Source organism: Giraffa tippelskirchi, chromosome X (genome assembly GCF_054371585.1).
Source record: "Giraffa tippelskirchi isolate mGirTip1 chromosome X, T2T-mGirTip1v1.2.pri, whole genome shotgun sequence".
NCBI classification, from domain to species: Eukaryota; Metazoa; Chordata; class Mammalia; order Artiodactyla; family Giraffidae; genus Giraffa; species Giraffa tippelskirchi.
This window is the reverse complement of record NC_137289.1, coordinates 147829300-147847186: the sequence shown is the minus strand read 5'-3', so window position 1 is coordinate 147847186 and position 17887 is coordinate 147829300. Positions and strand designations below refer to the sequence as shown.

Below are 17887 nucleotides of genomic sequence, written 5' to 3'. Positions count from 1 at the left end.
AGAAGTATCCTTGGTGAGCAGGCTGTGAGCTGATTCCAGAATGAATGGACGACATTGATGAAACTGATTTTATCCAATACTTGGGTAGTGTTCTGGGCTTCCCATGTGGCACTCGTGGTAAACTACATAAGAGACGCGGGTTCGATCTCTGGGTTGGGAAGATGCCCTGGAGGAAAGCATGGCAATCCACTCCAGTATCCTTGCCTGGAGACTCCCACGGACAGAGCAGACTGGAGGGCTGCAGTCTGTGAGTTTGCACAAGAGTCGGAAACGCCATGCCACGTGGCCCGTAGGCATGGTTGTGCATGCAGTGAGTTCTCTCAGTTCGTTCCCCTAGCGTCAGTTAGATTTCTGTCACCTAGTCATCTGTCCCCCTTTGGACAGGGCTTCCCTGGCAGGCTTAGCGGTAAAGAATCAATGCCTGCCGGTGCTGGGGACGTGGGTTCAATCCCCGAGTTGGGAAGATGGCGACCCGCTCCAGTGTTCTTGCCTGGGAAATCACATGGACGGAGGAGCCTGGCGGGCTGCAGTCCGTGGGGTCACCAAAGAGTCAGGCACGACTTAGAGACTCAACAGCAACAACCCTTTTTGTAGAGATGAGGGGCTGGAGGCGTGAGGAAGGCTGGCCCAGGGGTGCGTATGACCGGCAAGGGGTGGATTGGCCCAGACCTTGTGGCCCCAGCATGCACGCTCCTGGTTACCAAGCCAAATGCATCCCGGATAGAATAACGGAGCATGTCCACGTACGTCACAGCCACAAGAGCTTCTGATGCCAGCTGTCTCTTCTCACTTTCATTATGAGACCTCAGGAGGGTGCCTGGAGGAACTGCCTCCGGTGGCAAAAGCATGGCTTCAGCGGGGAGCTTACACACAGGGTGAGACGTGGCAGGGGACTTGAAGACGCTGCTGGGTTGGACTCATGGGTTCTCTCAAAAGTGCGAGGCTGGGGGATGCGAAACCAGTGAGGGGAGCTTGTCAACAGGTGGGGAAGAAGGTGGGCTTGGGTCGTGGCTGGGCCAGACAGAGTCTGGGCTGTGTGCATGAGCCAGGGGTAGGCAGATGGCACGTGTGCGTGTTCCATGAACCGCCAGCGCTTGCTGGTGGTGAGAAACCCTCAGCTTCAGCCCCAGTTGTGGCAACTGGGTCCAGAGTTTGGATAAACTCTGGGAGTTGGTGATGGACGGGAGGCCTGGAGTGCTACAGTCCATGGGGTCACAAGGAGTCGGACACGACTGAGCTACTGAACTGAACTGACCTGAGATGTCTCCAGATAGTGCCAGATATCTCTTGGGGAGGGGGCACAGTCATCCCAAGTTGGGAACCCACGGGTCCAAAGACTTGGGGAGCAGGACTGACCCTCAGTGTGAACTGAAACAGAATTCCCAGAGACCCACCCCCTCCCAGTTGTTAATTTCACACACACACACACACACACAAATTTCTGCTTTTGTGAAACGCCATGGTTTAAGTCGTTTTGAGGACATCTATTTCCAAAGGGGAATGGATGGGGACCTTGCCTCCTTTGGGTCTCTGTCTTCTGGGTAGTTCTCCAGCTTGCTTCTAGGATGCCAAAGCTCCGGTACGTTTGTGTGAGAGCAGCGGATGTGTTCATTTTTAATCGATTTAGGCACATCGGTCTTCGTTGTGGCGTGAGGGGGATCTTTTTTGCCGCTTGCAGATCCTTTTGTTGCAGCCTGTGGGGTCTAGTTCCCTGACCAGGGATCACACCTGGGGACCCCTGCATTGGGAGTGGGGAGTCTTAGCGACTGGACCTAGACTAGGGAAGTCCTGGGTGAGGTTTTTTTTTTTTTAATTAATTTTTTAATTGGAGGAAAGTTGCTTTATAATGTGGGGATGGCTTCTGCCATACAACAGCACAAATATGAATTTATTATTAGTAGTAATATTAATTATTAATATATTAATATATGTTAATTTTATGTACATCCCTTCCCTCTGGAACCTGCTTCCACTCTCCCATCCCAACCTTCCAGGTCATCACAGAGTCCTTGGCTGGGCTCCCCCGTGTTATATAGCAGTTCCTCATCAGTGATCCGTTTTACACACAGTACCGTATATATATATATGTATCTATGCTACTTTCTCCATCCGTTGCTTGGGATAGCTTTCTGATGTCCTAAATACGCAGGTGACGTTTGCAGAAGAACTTAGATCTGTGAATGGGAAGATGTGTGTGTGCGCGCGCGCCTGTGTTTTCAGACTCTGTTCTTGAATGAGCTGATCGTTACCATTGGTGTCCTAGATTTTGAGGTGTTTATGCAAGCACAGACTCGAATGTAATCGTCTTCCCAAAGGGATTTTCTGAGGTGTATCGTTAAAGGAAATTGAGGGCGATACCGTTGACCTTTCCAGGTGAGGCGGGGAGGGAGTAGGAAGTGTTTGCAGATCAACAGAAACGTGAACGCCAGCGCCATATGGTGCTCAGAAACTTTTATGACGGTTTCAGCGGATAACACGTATTGTGCTTGAGAATTAATACCCCACAGTCACATTGAAGAGGACTGCTTAGAGACGAAAACAAACGAGAAGCAATGTTGTAACAAATTCAATCAAGACTTAAAAATGGTCCACGTCAGAAAACATAAAGTTCTCTTAATGCTCATTGCAGAATGTGGAGACAGTGCTTTGGGAGATGAGAAGATTAATTAGGAATGTATTGTACCCCAGGTGCAGTCACGGTGTCATCTGTAAACCAGAAACGGATGTCTCACCTCAAGGTTATCTTTATCGTTTGGTGTGTGGTCTTTGTGTAGAGAGATCGAAGTGGCTGTTGATGGACAGTTTGCTGAATGAGAAAAAGATGGTGTTATCCTAAATGTTTTAATAAATCTTCTTTAAGTGCTGTGATTCGTATTCTCTCGTTAAATAAAATTTCACGGCACCAAATAAAATTGCCTGCCAACAAATTCTGTGCAACTGATAGCTTATTAAAATTTGTTGTGGACTTGTTTTTGTTTTTTTTTTCTGTTGATAGTAGCACTGGATGGCTTATATAATTAGTAGACCAGTTAGGTCATGTTCTGTTATTACCTGTCTCATACCATATTTTCAGGTGACAAGTCCCGTCTTAGTCTCTCCATGTGAAATTTATTTGGCCTATCGTGGTGTGAGTTGGGAAAGCTCTTTTTCATTTGTCACATGTGACATGTGTCATGGTTGTTGTTGTTCAGTCGCCAAGTCGGGTCCGACCCTTTGTGACCCCGTGGACTGCAGCACGCCAGGCCTCCCTGCCCATCACTAACTGCCGGAGTTCACCCAAACCCATGTCCATTGAGTCGGTGATGCCATCCACCCACCTCATCCTCTGTCGTCCCCTTCTCCTCCTGCCCTCAATCTTTCCCAGCATCAGGGTCTTTTCCAATGAGTCAGTTCTTCGCATCAGGTGGCCAAAGTATTGGAGCTTCAGCTTCAGCATCAGTCCTTCCAATGAGGTAAATGATGCATGTGTCTGTATATCAATATATATGCACTCATATACGTCAGTACAGGCTTGCAGGTATTGATTTTGCCTGTTGTACAAGCATAAAATACCGGTTATTAGCGTCATAATGGATTGAGGAAGAAATCAAGTTTATATAAATGTCTTGGTTAGTGTCCTTATTTGAATAACTCATACTTTAAACACTGAGCTTGTAAAAAAATATCTACAAGCATAATAAAACGTCACTTTGCAGGACGGAGTGCATGTTAAATGACTTACCAGAAGAGTAGTTGAAGAAAATATGTTTCCCCGTTGATCCTTAAATTTAAAATGAATGGTGTTTCCTGAATATTTATTTTCCTGTATCTAGAGTGCCAGTGCTAGCCAGCACTAGCTACAAGGGCTTCCCTTGTAGCTCAGTCAGTAAAGAGTCTGCCTGAAATGCAGGAGACTTGGATTCAGTCCCTGGGTCCGGAAGATGCCCTGGAGGAGGAAATGGCAACCCACTCCAGTATTCTTGCCTGGAGAGTCCCATGGACTGAGGAGCCTGGTGGGTTACAGTCCAGGGGGTGGCAAAGAGTTGGACGTGACTGAGCGACTTTCACTTCACTTCGCTAGAGTGCTGGTAGGGTTGTGTTTCTTCAGAGTTGAAATAAGAAGAGCTACGTGGTTTGCACGGCGATCCTGCTCTTTGTTGTAAACACACAGCTGTGGCATGCCAGCTGTGTTGTGTTCTGAACTTTAATAAAGTGAAATAAAGTGGCCTCCAGTGGTGCTGATGGAACCAGACGCTAGGCAGGTTTGTGGCGGGTTGTCCGGTTTGATTTTGGTCTGTTCTCTGTCTCTGTTTACTGTTCACAGATGGATGCCAGTTTGTGATATTTGTGTGGTTTGTTGAACGAGTGAATGAATGAACGCACAGAGAAGGCCTGTGCCAGCTGGTCTAGTTTCTGTCCCCGGGAGCACCCGTCACGCAGAAGCAGTCTTTTCTTGCAAGAGCACATGTAGAGAACCGTGTTCTCTTGCCAAGTATGCTGAGATCAGGGCTCCATGACAAGCCATCATGGGTGGCATCCGAAGAAGTTGCCATCTGCCTCTTAGCAGTTATTTGTCCCCTGTGTTCTATTATTTTTAATGTTTCGCTTCTACTTTATGCTGGGATGCCGTGAGTACGATACAGATTTCTCTTTTCTGAGAAATATGGAGGCGACCTGGGCTTCCCTGGTGGTACAGTTGGTAAAGAATCTGCCTGCAATGCAGGAGACCTGGGTTCGATCCCTGGTCTGGGAAGATCTCCTGGAGAAGGTAAAGGCTATGCACTCCAGTCTTCTTGCCTGGAGAATCCCATGGACAGAGGAGCCTGGCGGGCTACAGTCCATGGGGTTGCAAAGAGTTGGACACGACTGAGCGATTTTCATTTCCTATCTTACCCTCAGGAGAGAGAGGACCCTTGGCTGCCCTTTGTACACTCTGGGTATAATAAAACATTGTCTTAGGGGCAGATGGCTGTTTCTGCTTGTCTGACATCATGCTAAAAGGTCCTCCAACTCTTCCCGAGGAAGGCGACCCGGAGGAATTACATCCTGGGACCTCATACTGGAAACAGTAACCAAGGGGATTTAGAAATTGCTCTTGCTTTTTTCTTCCGTGTTTAATATCATCTTAGGGTCAACGCTAAAGGCACTGACCTTCCTTGGTTGCCTTCTTTCCCGCATGGTTGTCATCTTTAGATTTGTGCGGTCACAGATGATAGCCCCCGGCCACGTGTGACTCTTTAAACTTAATGAAAAATAAATTCCCTTTAAAGTCAACTCGTCAGTTGTACTGTCCACTCTTCAGATGCCCAGTAGTCACACGTGGTGAATGAATACCCGTACTTGTGTGCCTCCTCTGCTGTGTCTGACTCTTTGCAAGCCCGGGGACTGTAGACCGCCAGGATGCTTTGCCCATGGAATTTTCCAGGCAAGAATATGGGAGTGGGTTGGCATTTCCTTTGTCAGAGCATCTCCCCGACCCAGGGACTGAACCCAGCTCTCTTTCATCTCCTGCATTGACAGGCAGATTCTCGACTACTGATGCCACCTGGGAAGCCCTTACTTTCCAGTGAGCGTCGCTCAGCCGTGTTTGATTTTGCTGTTTTCTGTCTCTGTTTACGACTCTTTGCGACCCCATGGACTATACAGTCCATGGGATTCTCCAGGCCAGGATACTGGAGTGGGATTCCCTTCTTCAGGGGATCTTCCCAAGCCAGGGATCGAACCCAGGTCCTCCCGCATTGCAGACGGATTCTTTACCAGCTGAGCTACCGGGGAATGCCTTTACTTCCCAGGTAGGAAGTAAATGAAGACCTTACTGGGCAACAAAGATGCAGTGCAGGAAGTTTTGTCAGACAGATGAGAGATGGTTATTCAGATTTTTGCCTAATAAGTATTCCAGGGAAACAGAGGGTGAGGGGTCAGGGGAGGGAAGGGAATCTCCAATCTGAAGAAGACAGAAATTTCAGACCAGATGACTAGAACCAGGGACAAGACGTTGAGCATATCAAAAATTACTACTTGAAATCTCATCAGCATTTCATTGTAGAAGATCAGGGATAAAGATAGTGTCTAAGCACTTTTATTTCAAATGGAAACGAGTCATAGGAAGGGCCTGGAATCAGAATGACATCATATTTCTTAAGTCGGAAAACAGACTGAGCTTAGAATTCTATGAAAATTTATTTTCACTCAGATTTTTGCGTTCATTCCCTCACGGGTTTTTAATTCAGAGTAGCGTAAAGATGTCTGTCCATACTCAGGATATCAGCAGACTTTTAGCTTTTGTATATCACTTCTCTCAGGAAGCTGCTAGGGAAGGTGTTCATCTAAAGAAGACAGTAAACCAAGAAAGCGGGGAGACTTGGGGTCCCTGAATTGTCACGATGCTGGTGGTGTGATCTGGGGGCATCTGGTCTCAGCAGATCTCACTCTGACAAGTATAGCCTAGAACCGAGTCCAGAAATTTCAGGAGGAAGGTCTGGTGTGTATATATTTGGCGGGGTCAGGAGAGCAATGGTTGGGATGAACTTAGAACTGCCAGGTTATCTGAGTGAAAAATGGCAAGAGTGTGGAGGGTTGTTGAAAGAATTATCAAAGAAAAACAGAGGCATCCCAGGAAAATTAGAGAGTTAGACCTAAGAAAGGCATCACAACCCTACCGCTTGCTTGCTTGAACTTGCCTGTTCCATTTTCAACATGTTATGTGTCGGGTTTATATGCAACCAAAACATGTTATACTGTTAGAAAAATGTGGGAGAGTAAGCCAGGATGGGTGGTGGGAATTTCAGTTCAGTCGCTCAGTTGTGTCCGACTCTTTGCGACCCCATGGACCACAGCACGCCAGGCTTCCTTGTCCATCACAGCTAACTCCCAGGGTTTACCCAAACCCATGTCCATTGAGTCGATGATGCCATCCAACCATCTCATCCTCGGTCGTCCCCTTCTCCTCCAGCCTTCATTCTTTCCCAGCATCAGGGTCTTTTCCAATGAATCAGCTCTTCGCATCAGGTGGCCAAAGGATTGGAGTTTCAGCTTCAACATCAGTCCTTCCAATGACTAGTCAGGACTGATTTCCTTCAGGATGGACTGGTTTGATCTCCTTGCAGTCCAAGGGACTCTGAAGAGTCTCCTCCAACACCACAGTTGTTCTGCACTCAGCTTGTTCTACAGTCCAACTCTCACACCCGTGCATGACCACTGGAAAAACCATAGTCTTGACTAGATGGACCTTTGTTGGCAAAGCAATGTCTCTGCTTTTTAATATGCTGTCTAGGTTGGTCGTAACTTTCCTTCCAAGGAGCAGGCGGAATTTACAAAACCAAAATCTTCATCCATATGTGAGGAAACCAAGTCAGTGATCTCTAAAGTTGATAGGATATATTATAAAGCAGCTTATTGAGAATCATGTGAGTCCATACCAAGGAATATTGCCGCTTGTAGAGACAATTCTATGATTTGAATGTGGTTGCTTTGGAGAACAGAATTGGGGATAGATGATGCTGGAAAGCTTGCAGCTAAGATGAGAAGTCTTGCCTCACCTGTAGTGTATGTATTGTGTTACTTTGAAAAGAGTAAACATGATACACAGTGTACACCTTCTGCAGAACTATAGAGGTGTTAGTATGGGGACTTCCTCCGTGGCCCAGCGGCTAAGACTCCTTCTTCCCAGAGCAGGGAGCCCCGGGTTAAATCTCCCTTCAGGAACTAGATCCCACAAGCCATAAGTAAAGAGACTGCATGCCGCGACTAAGACCTGACACCACTAAACAAATAGTTTTTTTTTTATTTTTTAATTTGTAGTATGGTTCAAATGGGGATTTCTCAGCCATGGCAATGTTGACATTTGAGCCAGATATCACTAGCTGTTTGTGGAAGGAGCTGTTGTACATGCTGTAGGAGCTTTAGCAGCATCTCTGGCCTCACTCGATGCCAGAAACATTCTTCCCGGAGTCCTGACGACTGGAAATGTTTCCAGACGTGGCCCGGTGTCCAGTGTGACGGTGGCTGTGGCAGGGGAGGGCGGGGGACGCAGTTAGCCCGGTTGGAAAAGCACAGATTTAAAGAATTAACCATCTGGTATGTTCTGCTGACTCAATGGGTGTGAGTTTGAGCGAGCTCCGCGAGTTGGTGATGGACAGGGAAGCCTGGCCTGCTGCGGTCCACAGGGTCGCCAAGAGTCGGACACGACCGAGCGACTGAACTGAACTGATGTTTCTAGTGAGGTGGCTGAACCCAGAGTGTGTTATTCAGAGGGAAGTCAGTCAGAAAGAGAAAAACACATGTTGTGTTTTAAGGCATGTGTATGGAATTGAGGGTTTCCCCGGTGGCTCAGATGGTAAAGTGTCTGCCTGCCATGTGGGAGACCCCGGTTTGATCCCTGGGTCGGGGAGATCCCCTGGAGAAGGAAATGGCAACCCACTCCAGTACTCTTGCCTGGAAAGTCCCACGGACGGAGGAGACTGGTATGAATCTAGAAAAATGGTACCGATGAACCTATTTCCAAGGCAGGAGTAGAGACAGACTTGTGGACACAGCGGGTGAAGGAGCATCACCGTGTGTCACCCTGGTAGCTCAGCTGGTAAAGAATCCGCCTGCAATGCGGGAGACCCCAGTTCGATTCCTGGGTCAGGAGGATCCCCTGGGGAAGGGATAGGCTACCCACTCCAGTATCTCGGGCTTCCCTGGTGGCTCAGCTGGTAGAGACTCTGCCCGCAGTGGGGGAGACCTGGGTTCGATCCCTCGGTTGGGGAGATCCCCTGCGGGAGGGAAAGGCGACCCACTCCAGTATTCTGGCCTGGAGAATTCAACTGGACTGTACAAGTCCATGGAGTTGCAAAGAGTCGGACACGACTGTGTCGACTGTTTTCACTTTCACGGGTAAAATAACTAGCCAGTGGGAAGCTGCCTGTACAGCACAGAAAGCCCAGCTCTCTGCTTGTTCTGCGATGACCTAGAGGGTTGGGGTGGGGTAAGGGGAGGAGATGGAGGTTCAGGAGGGAAGGGACATACATATACATAGGGTTGGATCTCGTTGTTGTACAGCAGAAACTTAACACAGCGTTGTAAAGCGATTATCCTCCAATTAAAAGTAAATTTTAAAAAAATCTAATGTGGACTGAGTCATCTGAATATATAAAAAGCACTGGGCGGTATTGATAGTGCAGGAAACAACAGCTTCATCATACAGAACCCGAACTCTGCCCGTACGTAGCAAATGAAGTGGTTGGAATTCTCTGGCATTGAGACCCCTCCCGCCGGAATGTGTCTTAGCCGCTAGCCCTCGGCAGGGTTAATTCCGGGCTCTCTTAAAAAAAAAAACAAGAGGACTCGCGAGGAAACTGCAGCTCCTCTGCCATGCTCCATGGTTTTGGAAAACATATTTTAGATTTTTCACACTTTTTTTCATGATGCTACAACTTGAATTTCTCCAGGGTGAACATGTTAATCATTATGGCAACTTCAGAGGGAGAAAAAAAATTGCTTTGGATATATTTCTGCTCAGGTGGCTGTGGAACCCAGATGAATTCCTCTTCACACCCCTCTGCCGCCCCCCACCCTCCAAGTCCCCCCAAAGCAATCCCTTTGCAAATTCTTGGTTCAGTCCCCTGCAAGGAGTTCTCCGTTGGAATTTACAGAGGAAGTCAACAGGAAAATGGTTCCTCCGATTTTCCTTTTTGATGTGGGTGAAACCTCATAAATAATTTAATACCCTCATTTCACAGCTGAGGAGTCTCTGGTCCGGAGAGAGTTTCTTATAATTAATTAGGAGCAAAGTGAGGCTCGTAAGTCTGTTTCTCTTTCTCTCTCTCTCTCTTTTTTTTAAACTTTTTCATTTTTTTTTTTAAACTGAATATATGCGCATAGTAGTTTGGTGGAAGGAAGACAGAATGGGGCAGTGGAGTGGATCGGGCATGGGGCGCCTGTTTTCAGCCCTTTGATAGAGTTAAGCGTTCTGAGCACCATCTGCAAGAGGGTGGGCCCTTCCTTGTAAGCCTAGACAACAGGTCGGGGGCAGGGGGGTGGGGAGAGCAAGACTGGAAGTTCACGAGGTGTTCTCTTACCCCAATTCCTGGTGGTCCAGATGTGTTCCTTGGAGGGGTAGGGGGATTCGGGATGGTTTGAGAGCAAGTCCCCTGCTGAAGCTCCAATCCTTTGGCCACCTGATGCGAAGAGCTGACTCCTTGGAAAAGCCCCTGATGCTGGGAAAGGTGGAAGGCGGGAGGAGAAGGGGACGACGGAGGATGAGATGGTTGGGTGGCCGACTCGATGGACAGGAGCTTGAGCGAGCTCCAGGAGCCGGTGATGGACAGGGAGGCCTGGTGTGTTGCGGTCCATGGGGTCGCAAAGAGGCGGACACGACTGCGCGACGGAACTGAACCGGTCCCCTGCTCTCCCGGCTCTGGTCGTTGGGCGGCCCTGGAGCCAGCATGCACCACCGCGAGCAGCTGTCCTTACACTGGGTGGCCCCGAGATTGAGGTTGGTCTGCGCTAGTTGAGCGTTGGGGGAGAGGGGGTCTCCTCCCTGTGCTCCACCCCCAGCCAGCCCTCCCGTACCCTGCTGTCAGCATCCTTGCTTCCAAGCACACGCCCCTGACATTTTGGGAAACTTCCATGCCCTCTGCTGGCGCCCATCCATTGGCCTGCAGTACTGCTCACGTGGCAGCTGCTTTCCCTTCCTCTTCACCTGACTTCTTGCGCCAAGGGGTGCCGCTGCCTCCGTGAAGTCTCCCTAGGTTTCTTCCATGCAGGCAGCAGCTGCAGAGAAGACGGCGTGTGTTCTTCCTTGTCATCCTGCCAGCTGCAGCGCCCCCCCGCCCAAGTCCTCCGTCTCAGCGGCGGTTACTTGCTAGTCTCCCCCCGATAATCTGAGCGGCGGTCACTAGAAGCCAGGAACACTGCACTGTCTGGGGTTTGGTCCCACCTTGCTGGATTCTGTTTCTCTGTCTCACTGGCCAGATCCTCCTCCTCTGGGTTCAGTGGTGGCATTTACATTTATAGAAATACCATGGAATCTATTCTTTTTCAGGTTCTTCCTCATGGTAGGTTATGAGAAAGATATTATAATTCCCCGTCCTGTACCATTTAGTTGTGTATCCATTTTATATATATTCATAGTAGTGTGTTTCTCTTAATCCCAAATTCCTCATTTATCCCAACCCCTCTTCCCCCTTTAGTAACCATCAGTTTGTTTTCTGTGTCTGTGAGTCTGTTTCTGTTCTGTAAAGAAGTTCATTTGTATCATTTATCTATTTATTTTATTGTTTATTAATCTGCTGTGCTGCATAGCTTGTGAGATCTTAGTCTCCCCCACCCCCACCCCCGACCAGGGATTGATTTCGGGCCCTGGGCAGTGAGAGCTCAAGAGTCCTGACCACTAACCATGGGACTGCCAGGGTGTTACATTTTTTTTAGACTCAACCAGTCCATCCTAAAGGAGATCAATCCTGGGTGTTCATTGGAAGGACTGATGTTGAAGCTGAAACTCCAATACTTTGGCCACCTGATGCGAAGAGTTGACTCATTGGAAAAGATCCTACTGCTGGGAAGGATTGGGGGCAGGAGGAGAAGGGGACGACAGAGGATGAGATGGTTGGATGGCATCACCAACTCGATGGACATGGGTTTGGGTAGACTCCGGGAGTTGGTGATGGACAGGGAGGCCTGGCGTGCTGCGGTTCATGGGGTCACACAGAGTCGGACACGACTGAGTGACTGAACTGAACTGAACTTCAGTCGTGTCTGACTCTCTGCGACCCCATGGACTGTGCCCCGCCAGGCTCCTCTGTCCATGGGATTCTCCAGGCAAGAATACTGGAGTGGGTTGCCATGCCCTCTCCCAGGGCATCTTCCTGACCCAGGGATCGAACCAGCATCTCTTAACATCCTGTGCATTGGCAGGTGGCTTTACCGCGAGTGCCACCTGGGAAGCCCACTGCGTAGAGTGACCTGGTCCCAAGGCCAGCACTGCTGAGGACGCAAAATCACACCCCAGGTGCGTCCCAGCCAGGCCCACAGCTCCAGGGGTCACGGTTGAAGTGATGTGAAGCCACGTTGCTCACTCATGTCTGACTGTTGGCGACCCCGTGGACCATAGCCCACCAGGCTGTTCCATCCATGGGATTTTCCAGACAATGATACTGGAGTGGGTTGCCATTCCCTTCTCCAGGGGAATCTTCCCGACCCAGGGATTGAACCCGGGTCTCCTGCATTGTAGGCAGACACTTTACCATCTGAGCCACCAGGGGAGTCCATTGGTTACACGGACCTAACTCTGGGACTGTGACGTCTGCCACCCGCTCAGACGTGTGCAATCACCTAATTAAGAATCTGATCAGAGAGTGGGAGAGCCAACAGGTGTTTCAGGAAAAGTTCGCACCTTCAAAAGCTTTTGCTCTCTCTTCCACTCCAGCTTCCCAAACATCCCACCTTTTGCTTGAGCTCTGAACATGGAAGGCATCCTTACTGCTTCTGCCCCCGACCCCAGCGCACACGCGCTGACCCGTGCATCCCTCGGGTCTCATCTCCAGGACATCTCGGACTTCGTGCGTCTTCTCTCCACCCGTGTGATTCCCGCCGGCCCTTTGCGAGCTCACCCGTGTTCCTCTGCTGGGCGAGAGCTTCTCTAAGCCTTTTGTCCTGAGAATGACGGGAGTCCTGAAGGGTTTTTTTTTTTAAGTGGGAGGATGGTCAGATTTGCTTTTCTCGTTCAGCGTGGTGCCAAGTGAAGAGAGAGGAGGAGTCGGACTTGGACTCCTTTCCGAGGCCGGCAGAGTCCTCCGTGGCCCAGGATCTGCTGTCATTTATTCAAGGGCTCCCTCAACCTGTGTGTTTCACTTGATGTGTTTTAGGGTGCTTAGACAACAGTGAGACGTGGCTAGATGCTCTGGCTGGCTAGATGACCGTTCTGTGAATCTCATCCTTCTGGAGCATTGTGGAGTGTGCAGAGATAAGTGAGATGTGTCTCGTATTTTGGGGTGATAGGAGTATCTAGTGAGGTGATCGTAACTAGTTTGAGATTGAGAGTTTTGAACAGATATTGTGTAAACAGGCCCACTGTATGCGCAGAGACAGAAGACTGAATTTCACCGACGGTGGTTGTCCACCATCTGACACTGTTAGTGTTTCAGCTTCCCAAGACCCCCCTGCTTCAGCAATCTGCTTAAGTCTTTGAACGGTCGAGAATGTAGTTGAGGTGTTTTTATTGACTTTTTCTTTTTTGAACAGCCACGAGGGAAATCTGGCAATTTTTATTGAATTCACCAGGATCTGTTCTCCGGATTCTATTGTAATATTTACTGCCTTAAAAAAATATGTTAAAAAATACTCGGGTGTGGTAAAGTGCAATTTGTTGTTGTTCAGTCGCTACGTCATGTCCAACTCTTCAGAGATCCCAGGGGCTGTAACCCACCAGGCTCCTCTGTCCATGGGGTTTCCCAAGCAAGAATACTGGAGTGGGTTTCATTGACTTTTTTTTTTTTGGCCTGATTTTGGATGTGTTTTTGTTCACAGGTAATCGAAGACAGAAAACAGGCCTAAAAATAAACCCCAGAAGGAGGAAGAGATTTGCCTACGTTTGTCTCTGAGTAAGTAAAATTGTAAAGTGGATTAATTTCTTTCTCCATTATGAAGTATCCTGTCAACTGGTCCACGTTCTTAAAAAAAATGAACTATTACTTACTGGCTGTAGGTACCAGAAACAGTAATTTCTCAAGATGTTTTGTAATAGTTGACTTGGTAACCAAAACGTGCAGTGTATCTGTGTTGGCGCTTCATAACAAACTCCTGTTTCACGGAGCGTTTAGAAGTCAGAAATTTCAGGAAAGAGAGACGGACATGTTTATTCTGATGCTTATATGTGTTTGGAAACAACAGACATCCACGGCCTCGTCTGTGGTCCAGGCAGAACTTCCCATAAACACCTCGTTGGGCAGCATCGCGAGGCCACGTGGCCTGTGCTGGGGGCACCTGGGGAGTCGTTTTCTTTCCTTCTGAGCCCCACGTGGACTGTCGTGGGGGCACAGAGAACCCAGACAGGGTTCGTAGGACGGGGACCTCTGCGGTCTGGAGCCATCATCTTGGCTGCTGTATGTCACCCAGCTTACAGCAAGGCCCTGGTCTCACCCAGATCAAGAACTTCCTTCTCAAGACCCCCCTTTTATGAAAGTCTTCTGTTTCTGGGATGACCGTTGTTTGAATCTCTTACTTCTGTAGTGTGTGGAGATTAAGTGAGATGTGTCTTGTGTTCTGGGGGAAGGTGTTACAGGTCTTAGAAAGCCGTGGCATGGATGGGTGTCCCATGGACGGTGCAGACGTCTCCTGCTGTGGGAATTCCCAGGAAGGATCTACCAACCTGCCTTGCAGCCGCTGAGGAAGGCTGGACCCTCGTCTTGAAGGGGAGACTTGCGCTGGGTTTGGTGGCGCTTGGGATGTCAATGCATAGTGAAGATATGCGTCCTAGATGGGTGACTCTATGGGCAAAGGCGAGGAACAAGCAATAAGAAGGACTTTTTTTCTTTAAAGGGAAAAGTTGATAAGCCAGCTTGGTGGAATGCAGGGGAGTGATGGAGGGGATTATTGTTTAGTCACTCAGTCTTGTCCGACCCTTTGTGATCCCGTGGGCTGCAGCACGCTGGCTTCCCTAAGGAAAGGGCGAGGACCCCGACATTGACCCTGCCTGCACAGTGCCCAGAGGAGTCTGATTCTGATTCTCTTAGCATCAGAGCTGTTATTTCCCTTTACCTAGACATGCCTGGGGTCACATGCCCATCGGTAACAGATGGGCCGCGTGTAATTTGAAAGAATATCATAGGTGACCTTTTGAACCAACCACCCGCGGCCCCCCGGGGTGAAGAATGAACAGTAAATCGTGGCAAAATACTTACATAACAACTCGTGTGCCAGGCACGGCCGTATTGTGTTAACAGCTTGATCGCGTTGTTATTCACATAGCCGACAATTCGCCCATTCAGAGTGTACGCTTTGGTGGTTTTTAGAATGTTCACAGAGTTCCGCAACCATCGCCACAACTGATTCAAAACCGCTTCCTTGCTCCCCAAAGAATCCTATACCCCTCAAAACCCACCCCTTGTTCAGGCCTCCCCCAGCCCCCAGTCACCACCCGTCGACGGTCAGCATCTCTGGATTTGCTCGTTCTGGATGTTTTGTATAAACGAAATCACGCAGGTGTGTGTGCGCTTCGTGGCAGGTGAGTCTTTCACTCGGTGTACCGTTTTCAAGAGTCACCTGTGTTGTTGCATTCGTTTTGATTCCCAGACCCTATTCCGTTGGATGAATAGCCCACGTTTGGCGTATCTGTTCATCAGCGAGACAGTGTACTTTTGACGGTTTCTATTTTGAAACAGCATCAGACTCGCAAGACGTGGCAAAAATAGCTTGTGCGTGCGTGCTCAGGTGCTCCAGCCGTGTCCGACTCTTTGCGACGCCATGAACTATAGCCCTCCAGGCTCCTCTGTCTGTGGGATTGTCACTGGAGTGAACTGCCCACACCCTCCTCCAGGGGATCTTCCCGACGCAGGGACTGAAAGCAAAGTCTCTCACATCTCCTGCATTGGCAAGCAGGTTCTTTACCACTAGCACCACCCGGAAAGCAAAAAAAAAAAATGGAGCAAATGGAGGTCTAGGGTACCCTCCCCCGCCTTCCCTGGTGGTACCATCTTTTGGAGAAGATACTATGTTATCAAAACTAGGAACTGGAGGGAGGTGGGAGGGGGGTTCTGGAAGGGGAACACATGTACACCCATGGCAGATTCGTGTCAGCGTATGGCAAAACCAATACGATATTGTATTGTAAAGTAAAAAAAAAAAATAGATAAATTAAAAAAAAAAGTAGCAAACTGACATCCGCAGTTGTGCACTGATGCAGCCCTGGTGTACATTCTAGCAGTTTTGGTGTGTGTGCATGCGTGCATGTGGACAGTGTGTGAGCTATAATCACATGTGGAGCTTTAAGCAACCCCCACCATAATCCAACACAGAAACGGTTCCATCGGCACAGGAAAACCCCTGCGTGCCCCCACGGCGTGGTCACCCTCTGTGGCTCCTGGCCCCCACTGACTCCTCCGGCTCTGTATTTTTGTCCTTTCAAGAATGGTCTTTCTGCCGTTAGGGTGGTGTCATCTGCATATCTGAGGTTGTTGATATTTCTCCCTGCAATCTTGATTCCAGCTTGGGGATATTTCTCCCTGCAATCTTGATTCCAGCTTGTGCTTCATCCAGCTCGGCATTTTGCGTGACGTTGTTGCCATTCAGTTGCTCTGTCATGTCCAACTCTTTGAGACCCCGCGGACTCCAGGCTTCCCTGTCCTTCACCATATCCCAGAGCTTGCTCAAGCTCATGTCCATCGAGTCGGTGATACCATCCAGCCATCTCGTCTTCTGTCGTCCCCTTCTCCTCTTGCTTTCAATCTTTCCCAGCATCAGGTCTTTTCTAAGGAGTCAGTTCTTTGCATCAAGTGGCCGAAGTGTTGCAGCTTCAGCTTCAGCATCAGTCCTTCCAATGAACACCCAGGACTGATCTCCTTTAGGAGGGACTGCTTGGATCCCCTTGCAGTCCAAGGGACTCTCAAGAGCCTTTTCCAACACCGCAGTTCAAAAGCATCCATTCTTCGGCCCTCAGCTTTCTTTATGGTCCAACTCTCACATCCATACATGACCACTGGAAAAACCATAGCCTTGACTAGATGGACCTTTGTTGGCAAAGTAATGTCTCTGCTTTTTAATATGCTGTCTAGGTTGGTCATAACTTCGGCTGTACTCTGCATCAAAGTTAAATAAGTAGGATGACAATATACAGCCTTGATATACTCCTTTCCCAATTTGGAACTGGTCCATTCGGGTGGGGTGTGTCCTAGTAAGGGGGTGGGTGGCCTGTTCTCACCAGTTCTTTTCTGTTCATAAAATCGTAAAAGGGCTCAAAGGACTGTGTTTAGAATTAGCCATGATGCTGAGACAGGTGATTACCTGGAGCCTGGAGACATTCCCGGTAGAATTGTTGATGGTTAGAACCAGACACAGTAGCGGGGTCAAAACAGCGTGTTTTGTGAATCTCATCTGGACAGTCCGCTGTGTGCAAGACCAACCCCGGTTGCAGGGGTTTTTGATACTAAGGTGTGGTGCAGGCAGTGGCCCCAGGTGGGACATGGGTATTGCTCGGCAGGCTTGGGGTGCCATGGTCTAGAGTAGGGTGCTGCTCATTTGTCTTATCAGAAGCCATAAAGCATCGAGGTGCCCTGGCAACCATAACTGGTTGATTGGAAGACGTGAGAAAAAAAACACTTTCTCTTGAGAACCCACTCCTTTCCTCTCGAACCCACGAAAACTCCTGCTGTCGGCAGGGGCATACCCCAGTGGATGGACTGAGAGTCTAGTGAGTCTCTTCTTGATAGAACTTGACTCAAATGGACATTGTGCTGTGCTAACTCGCTTTAGTGACGCCCAGCTCTGTGCGACCCCGTGGACTATAGCCTACCAGGCTCCTCCATCCATAGGATTCTCCAGGCAAAAATATTGGAGTGGGTCGCCGTGCCCTCCTCCACGGGATCTTCCCAACCCAGGGATTGAACCCATCTTTCTTATGTCTCCTGCATTGGCAGGCTGGTTCTTTACCGCTAGCACCACCTGGGACGGTACAAATGGACATTAAGTTCCGATTAATTAAAATTCAAGAGTAAGCTCTTGAATTTGGCTGTAGATTCTGGTTGTAAAATAGCCGGAAGGTGATGGCAGGTTTCTTTCGTTTCTGACATCTGTTACTACTTCTGACTCTTACGTCAAATCAGAGTGTGTTGTTTTTCTTGGTGTTGCCTTTTGGTTTTCTTTGTGAACATGAGCGGTTCCTGAAGATCTCTTTCTTGGTTTAGGACAGGGGTTCTGCCCCACTGGGGGCAGT

General features: G+C 48.9%; 1 protein-coding gene across 12 annotated transcripts in view; it reads left to right on the top strand.

Moving 5' to 3' along the window:
- The window catches only part of LOC145536639 (F-box-like/WD repeat-containing protein TBL1X), a 250623-nt gene that overhangs the window by 85157 nt on the left and 147579 nt on the right, over window positions 1–17887 (top strand). For 11 of the 12 annotated variants that reach the window (XM_081566170.1, XM_081566176.1, XM_081566166.1 and 8 more), the window contains one exon: window positions 13489–13562. The gene's annotated coding sequence lies outside the window, so the exon portion shown is untranslated. Of the gene's footprint in view, window positions 1–785; window positions 876–13488; window positions 13563–17887 lie in introns of those variants that run through there. The other variant, XM_081566172.1, reaches the window with a different exon arrangement.